This window comes from Neoarius graeffei, chromosome 1 (assembly GCF_027579695.1).
Source record: "Neoarius graeffei isolate fNeoGra1 chromosome 1, fNeoGra1.pri, whole genome shotgun sequence".
Lineage (NCBI taxonomy): Eukaryota > Metazoa > Chordata > Actinopteri > Siluriformes > Ariidae > Neoarius > Neoarius graeffei.
Window position 1 is genome coordinate 33,398,658 of NC_083569.1, and position 9,142 is coordinate 33,407,799.

Here is a 9,142-nt window from a genome sequence, read left to right on the forward strand (position 1 = left end):
GCTACAGGCTGATCAAACCTGCGCTTGAGTCCCATGCACAATTAATAAATAAATTAAATAATAAACAAGCATGCACTCATAACTAATGTGGCACTCATAACTAATGTGGCATTTATTATTTTTTTGGTCAATGTACAGTGCGCCACAGCAGAGACTAAGCCTGGCGTGTTTACATGTTCCATAAGGTAATAATCATTGTACAGTGTCCCGCTCTGTAAAAAAAATCAATTACATCATTGGCATCATCACACCTTACAGTCCTTTAATAGAGATGCATGCTATTATAATGCATGGCTACCCTGGAAGGATTATTAAACTACCTCATCCGGGAAGTGGATGTGCTGGGCCAAAGACTCCATCACTGCTAAGTCACTCCTACAAATGAACTCGATGTAGTCCACATCAATTGGTTGCCTTGCCAAGGCCTCCTCCAACCTCACTATTAGATGGTTGACAAATTCCCTTCCCACCCTTACCTTAACAAAGAAAAGACAGACAAGAAATGCAAAAAGCAAGCACGTAATAATTCCAGTTGTAGTTCTGAAGTGAGAGAAGACAATATTTTAGCTTTTAAACACTTACAACAATAGATGCACTAACGATTGTAATTCACGTTTGCTTGAGCAGACAAAACCGCATCTCTGCTCCTCGGGCGCAAGCAGGCAGCCCACTACTCCTGAATAGCCCACCTTCACTAACTCAGTGGGCCACTATGTGTTTGTTTTTCATTAATACAAGGTTCATACAAATTCGGAGACGGAATTTGCCAGCATTTATAGCGTTACATATAGGAGCAGAATATTATTCAACGACTCGGATGTTTTTTTTTTCATCTGGGGTAAGGCAGGAATACAGTGTTGAACGAGATGCCTTCGACTTGTGTTATAAACTGTAATCTATATAGATATAAATATGTAATCTATATAAATAGATTAAAACAGTGTTACGTAGGAGCACAATGATGTTTATCTTCATCCTATGGGTGTGGATAAAAGAGTTTGATGCTGCTTTAATTGGGACTGAAAAAGTTTGAGAACAAGCGGTAAAAAAAAAAGAGTCATTTATCGTCTTAAGCGATAAAACACCCAGCAAGTTAGCAGGGGTAAATACTTTGTTGTACAGGGCTACAGAGTTCACTTACCACTGTTGCCGTGTCGTCTCCCATGGAATGCAGTTCTAGACATGATCAGGTCAGGTCACAATCTATGGGTCAGGTAGAAGTGGTGTGTCTGAGGAAAGTATTTTCAGAGCCTTCTTTGGTATCCTCGCTGTTTGAAAATCAAGACGGCAAACTGATTGGCCAGTGAGTAAGACGTTTGGTGATTGGCTACTTTGGGATAACATGGTGATTGGCTAATCCATACAAAAGTTTCGTGTTCGTAAAAAGAATCCGTGCTCGTAAAAAGAATCTGTGCTTGTAAAAAAAATTGTGCCTGTAAGAGAAGGAACCCCCACCCCGCATTTTCTGACACAAAATATTTTTTCACAAATACGAAGTATTTTTTTACATGTACAACTATTATATTTACAAACACAGATTTTTATTACAAGCACAAAACTTTGTTACAGAGACAAAATAGTTTTTCACGCAACGACGACATTTTTTACAAGCACAAAATATTTCCATGTGTACACATTTTTTTATTACAAGCACAAAACTTTGTTACAGAGACAAAATAGTTTTTCATGCAACGACAAATTTTTTTACAAGCACAAAATATTTCCACACAAGCACAAAATATTTCCACGTGTACACATTTTTTTTACAAGCACAAAATATTTTTACAGGCACACTTTCTTCTCAATTCATAATGACTGTCTGATTTGAAAGAACCTCTGAATACAGTCAGGGATAGTTTTGTTTTTGATTTTAAACATAAATTGAGCAATTTTGTAATCCACAAAATGACGAAATTTAAGGGCATTCAAGTTTATAAGCAGCTGATTGGTTGGTTCACTATAACATACTTTGTGTACGATCCTAATAGCTCTTTTCTGCAATATGAAGATCGGGTTTATGGTTGTTTTACATGCATTTCCCCAGATCTCCACACAATGTATGGAACAAGCAGAGAATTATAAAGTAAGTGCAATGATTTTTTGGCTGAGAATGTGTTTAGTTTTATGAAGTATTGCAATAGACTTGGACATTTTTGTTTTTACATGTTTAACATGTGCCTTCCAGCAGAGCTGATGATCAATAAGTACACCTAGGAATTTGTTATCATATACACGTCCTATTTTTATATTATCTATTAAAATACATAGTGGACAGTTAATTTTACAATTGCCAAAAATGATAAATTTTGTTTTATTTAGATTTAGTGATAACTTATTAATATCAAACCATCTTTTCAAAGTTAGTAATTCTTGTTGTACTGTTTTCAGCAGTTTCTCCAAGTCTTTCCCAGAATAAAATAAGTTTGTGTCATCAGCAAACGAAACAAAATTTAAAACCCTTGATATGTTCATGATATAATTTATATATAATATAAATAACTTGATGGTGGCATGGTGGTGTAGTGGTTAGCGCTGTCGCCTCACAGCAAGAAGGTCCTGGGTTCGAGCCCCGTGGCCGGCGAGGGCCTTTCTGTGCGGAGTTTGCATGTTCTCCCCGTGTCCGCGTGGGTTTCCTCCGGGTGCTCCGGTTTCCCCCACAGTCCAAAGACATGCAGGTTAGGTTAACTGGTGACTCTAAATTGACTGTAGGTGTGAATGTGAGTGTGAATGGTTGTCTGTGTCTATGTGTCAGCCCTGTGATGACCTGGCGACTTGTCCAGGGTGTACCCCGCCTTTCGCCCGTAGTCAGCTGGGATAGGCTCCAGCTTGCCTGCAACCCTGTAGAACAGGATAAAGCGGCTAGAGATAATGAGATGAGATAAATAACTTGGGTCCCAAGACTGAACCTTGAGGCACTCCACAAGTTATATTCATAAAGTCTGATTTCACATTATTTAATTGTATGCACTATTTTCTGTTTTCTAGATAATGATTAATCCATTTGTAGGCCAGTCCTCTGATACCATATCTTTCAAGTTTGTCCATAAGTAGTTTATGATCAATTGTATCAAATGCTTTTTTTTAAATCAACAAACACTCCAATTGTAAATTCCTTTTTGTCTATTGCTGTTGATATCTGTTCTGTTAGATTCATAACTGCCATGGTAGAAGATCGATTTGTTCTAAAGCCATATTGATGGTCGGTCAAGAGATTATGTTTCATCTCATCTCATTATCTCTAGCCACTTTATCCTGTTCTACAGGGTTGCAGGCAAGCTGGAACCTATCCCAGCTGACTACGGGCGAAAGGCGGGGTACACCCTGGACAAGTTGCCAGGTCATCACAGGGCTGACACATAGACACAGACAACCATTCACACTCACATTCACACCTACGGTCAATTTAGAGTCACCAGTTAACCTAACCTGCATGTCTTTGGACTGTGGGGGAAACTGGAGCACCCGGAGGAAACCCACACGGACACGGGGAGAACATGCAAACTCCGCACAGAAAGGCCCTCGCCGGCCACGGGGCTTGAACCCGGACCTTCTTGCTGTGAGGCGACAGTGCTAACCACTACACCACCATGCTGCTGGTTTTGCAATATATTCGATAATATCTTTTACTAATATATCAATATCAGTATAATCAGTTGATCTTTTATTTTTAAATTTATGTACATCATCTACTAGTTCCTTCTCTTCTATTTTCCTTAAGAAGATGGTGTCTGGACTTATATCAATAATGTTTTGATCAATGCCATCCTTTTCTTTAGGGTCATCAATATCCTTGGCTAGGTTGTATCCAACATTGACAAAGTAGTGATTTAATTAATTTGCTGTCTCTTTTGTTTCACTTGAGATCAGTTGATTATTCTGAACAAAATAATTAGGATATCCTAGTTTACCAGTACTATTTTTAAGGATGTTATTTAGAATTTTCCAAGTGCCTTTAGTATCATTTCTATATTGTTCCATTTTCCATGGTAGTAGTCCTTCTTACTAATTCTTAATATATTAGTAAGTTTATTCTTATATTTTTTATACTTGCATTCAGACTCCTTGGTTCTGGTTTTTAGAAACTGCTTGTACAGTAGTTTTTTCTTTTAACAGGCATTTTGTAACCCCCTAGTGATCCATGGCTTTTCATCATATTTATTTTCACCTAACTTACAACCCCGATTCCAAAAAAGTTGGGACAAAGTACAAATTGTAAATAAAAACGGAATGCAATGATGTGGAAGTTTCAAAATTCCATATTTTATTCAGAATAGAACATAGATGACATATCAAATGTTTAAACTGAGAAAATGTATCATTTAAAGAGAAAAATTAGGTGATTTTAAATTTCATGACAACAACACATCTCAAAAAAGTTGGGACGAGGCCATATTTACCATTGTGAGACATCCCCTTTTCTCTTTACAACAGTCTGTAAACGTCTGGGGACTGAGGAGACAAGTTGCTCAAGTTTAGGGATAGGAATGTTAACCCATTCTTGTCTAATGTAGGATTATAGTTGCTCAACTGTCTTAGGTCTTTTTTGTCGTTTCTTCCATTTTATGATGTGCCAAATGTTTTCTATGGGTGAAAGATCTGGACTGCAGGCTGGCCAGTTCAGTACCCGGACCCTTCTTCTACGCAGCCATGATGCTGTAATTGATGCAGTATGTGGTTTGGCATTGTCATGTTGGAAAATGCAAGGTCTTCCCTGAAAGAGATGTCGTCTGGATGGGAGCATATGTTGCTCTAGAACCTGGATATACCTTTCAGCATTGATGGTGTCTTTCCAGATGTGTAAGCTGCCCATGCCACATGCACTAATGCAACCCCATACCATCAGACATGCAGGCTTCTGAACTGAGCACTGATAACAACTCGGGTCGTCCTTCTCTTTAGTCCGAATGACACGGCGTCCCTGATTTCCATAAAGAACTTCAAATTTTGATTCGTCTGACCACAGAACAGTTTTCCACTTTGCCACAGTCCATTTTAAATGAGCCTTGGCCCAGAGAAGACGTCTGCGCTTCTGGATCATGTTTAGATACGGCTTCTTCTTTGAACTATAGAGTTTTAGCTGGCAACGACGGATGGCACGGTGAATTGTGTTCACAGATAATGTTCTCTGGAAATATTCCTGAGCCCATTTTGTGATTTCCAATCCAGAAGCATGCCCGTATGTGATGCAGTGCCGTCTAAGGGCCTGAAGATCACGGGCACCCAGTATGGTTTTCCGGCCTTGACCCTTACGCACAGAGATTCTTCCAGACTCTCTGAATCTTTTGATGATATGATACACTGTAGATATGTTCAAACTCTTTGCAATTTTACACTGTCAAACTCCTTTCTGATATTGCTCCACTATTTGTCGGTGCAGAATTAGGGGGATTGGTGATCCTCTTCCCATCTTTACTTCTGAGAGCCACTGCCACTCCAAGATGCTCTTTTTATACCCAGTCATGTTAATGACCTATTGCCAACTGACCTAATGAGTTGCAATTTGGTCCTCCAGCTGTTCCTTTTTTGTACCTTTAACTTTTCCAGCCTCTTATTGCCCCTGTCCCAACTTTTTTGAGATGTGTTGCTGTCATGAAATTTCAAATGAGCCAATATTTGGCATGAAATTTCAAAATGTCTCACTTTCAACATTTGATATGTTGTCTATGTTCTATTGTGAATACAATATCAGTTTTTGAGATTTGTAAATTATTGCATTCCGTTTTTATTTACAATTTGTACTTTGTCCCAACTTTTTTGGAATTGGGGTTGTATATGAATGTACAGTGTTTGTCAAATAAAGAGATAAAATCTGCCATGAAGACATCATAAGCTACATTTGTGTGTTTGTTTGAATAGACCTCATTCCAGCCTTGCCTTTTTAAATCTTCCCTTAGTGCATCTATAGCTTCAGGTGTTTTATATCTGGAATAACTGTACATTTCTATATTTCTGTGAGATTTTTTCTGAAAGAAATTCTGTATAGTTGTAAGGACTGGAAGGTGGTCAGTAATATCTTTTAGAAGTAGTCCACTTATTATTGTACTCCCAGGTTCATTGGTGAAAATATTATCTATGAGTGTGGCACTGTCACATATTATTCTGGAGGGTTTTAGTATAGTTGGAAAAAGTCCCAGGCTGTACATCATATCAATAAAGTCTGTGCTCTTTTTGTGATCATTTGGATTTAGAAGATCCACATTATAGTCACCACATACACAGAGCATCTTATTCTCATTGATATTTTGATACATATCAATCATCATATCATTAAGTGTATCAAGACAGGATCCAGGTATCCTATAGACACAACTTATGATTATATTCTTGGATTTCTCCATATTTAGTTCAACTGTGACACATTCCATAATGTTATCTATTGTGATTGACATTTGCTCCACCAACATACATTTGAAGTCTCTGGACACATACAGGGCTACTCCACCCCCTTTGTTGTTAATCCTACAGTGCTCAGCATAAATGAGTACACCCCCTTTGAAAAGTAACATTTTAAACAATATCTCAATGAACACAAACAATTTCCAAAATGTTGAAAAGACAAAGTTTAATATAACATCTCTTTAACTTATAACGTGAAAGTAAGGTTAATAATATAAACTTACTGTAGATGACACATTTTTCAGTTTTACTCAAATTAGGGTGGTGCAAAAATGAGTACACCCCACAACAAAAACTACTACATCTAGTACTTTGTATGGCCTCCATGATTTTTAATTACAGCACCAAGTCTTCTCGGCATGAAATGAACAAGTTGGCGACATTTTGCAACATCAATCTTTTTCCATTCTTCAACAATGACCTCTTTTAGTGACTGGATGCTGGATGGAGAGTGATGCTCAACTTGTCTCTTCAGAATTCCCCAAAGAAAATAATTACTTTACACCACAAAGGTGAAGGCTACAAGAAGATCAGCAAAGCTTTACTTATCAGTCAGAATACTGTAGCAAAAGTGGTACAAAAATTTAAGAAAGATGGAACTGCAACCATCTCACAGAGACGTCCAGGTTGTCTATGGAAGTTAACACCTTGACAGGAGCATCTTCTGATGAGAAGAGTTGAAGGAAATCGGCATGCAAGTTCACTGCAGTTATCTAAAGAAATAGAAAGCCAAACTGGGGTGACTATTTCCCGTGACACAGTATGGCGTACACTGCAGAGGAATGGTGTGCATGGATGCCGTCCACGAAAGAAGCCTCTCCTAAAGCCCAGGCACAAACACCTAGAGTTTGCCAGGACCCATGCTGACAAAGATGAAGACTACTGGGACTCTTTACTCTGGAGTGATGAGACCAAGATAAATGTTTTTGGAACTGATGGCTTCAAAACTGTATGGCGTCGCAAAGGTGAGGAATACAAAGAAAAATGCATGGTGCCTACAGTGAAATATGGTGGTGGCAGTGTCCTTATGTGGGGCTGCATGAGTGCTGCTGGTGTCGGGGAGCTGCATTTCATTGATGGCATCATGAATTCACAGATGCATTGCTCTATACTGAAAGAGATAATGCTACCATCACTCCGTGCCCTTGGTCATCGTGCACTTTTCCAACATGACAATGATCCTAAACACACATCTAAAGGCCAATGTTGGATTTCTGAAGAACAGGGTGAAAGTGATTCAGTGGCCAAGTATGTCTCCTGATCTGAACCCAATCAAACACCTACAGTTAGGTAAATAAATATACAACTCCAATTCCAAAAAAGTTGGGACAAAGTACAAATTGTAAATAAAAACGGAATGCAATAAATTACAAATCTCAAAAACTGATATTGTATTCACAATGAAACATAGACAACATATCAAATGTCGAAAGTGAGACATTTTGAAATTTCATGCCAAATATTGAGACATTTTGAAATTTCATGGCAGCAACACATCTCAAAAAAGTTGGGACAGGGGCAATAAGAGACTGGAAAAGTTAAAGGTACAAAAAAGGAACAGCTGGAGGACCAAATTGCAACTCATTAGGTCAATTGGCAATAGGTCATTAACATGACTGGGTATAAAAAGAGCATCTTGGAGTGGCAGTGGCTCTCAGAAGTAAAGATGGGAAGAGGATCACCAATCCCCCTAATTCTGCGCCGACAAATAGTGCAGCAATATCAGAAAGGAGCTCGACAGTGTAAAATTGCAAAGAGTTTGAACATATCATCTTCAGTGCATAATATCATCAAAAGATTCAGAGAATCTGGAAGAATCTCTGTGCGTAAGGGTCAAGGCCGGAAAACCATACTGGGTACCTGTGATCTTCAGGGCCTTAGACAGCACTGCATCACATACGGGCATGCTTCTGTATTGGAAATCACAAAATGGGCTCAGGAATATTTCCAGAGAACATTATCTGTGAACACAATTCACCGTGCCATCTGCCATTGCCAGCTAAAACTCTATAGTTCAAAGAAGAAGCCGTATCTAAACATGATCCAGAAGCGCAGACGTCTTCTCTGGGCCAAGGCTCATTTAAAATGGACTGTGGCAAAGTGGAAAACTGTTCTGTGGTCAGACGAATCAAAATTTGAAGTTCTTTATGGAAATCAGGGACGCCGTGTCATTCGGACTAAAGAGGAGAAGGACGACCCAAGTTGTTATCGGTGCTCAGTTCAGAAGCCTGCATCTCTGATGGTATGGGGTTGTATTAGTGCGTGTGGCATGGGCAGCTTACACATCTGGAAAGACACAATCAATGCTGAAAGGTATATCCAGGTTCTAGAGCAACATATGCTCCCATCCAGACGACGTCTCTTTCAGGGAAGACCTTGCATTTTCCAACATGACAATGCCAAACCACATACTGCATCAATTACAGCATCATGGCTGCATAGAAGAAGGGTCTGGGTACTGAACTGGCCAGCCTGCAGTCCAGATCTTTCACCCATAGAAAACATTTGGCGCATCATAAAACGGAAGATACGACAAAAAAGACCTAAGACAGTTGAGCAACTAGAATCCTACATTAGACAAGAATGGGTTAACATTCCTATCCCTAAACTTGAGCAACTTGTCTCCTCAGTTCCCAGATGTTTACAGACTGTTGTAAAGAGAAAAGGGGATGTCTCACAGTGGTAAACATGGCCTTGTCCCAACTTTTTTGAGATGTGTTGTTGTCATGAAATTTAAAATCACCTA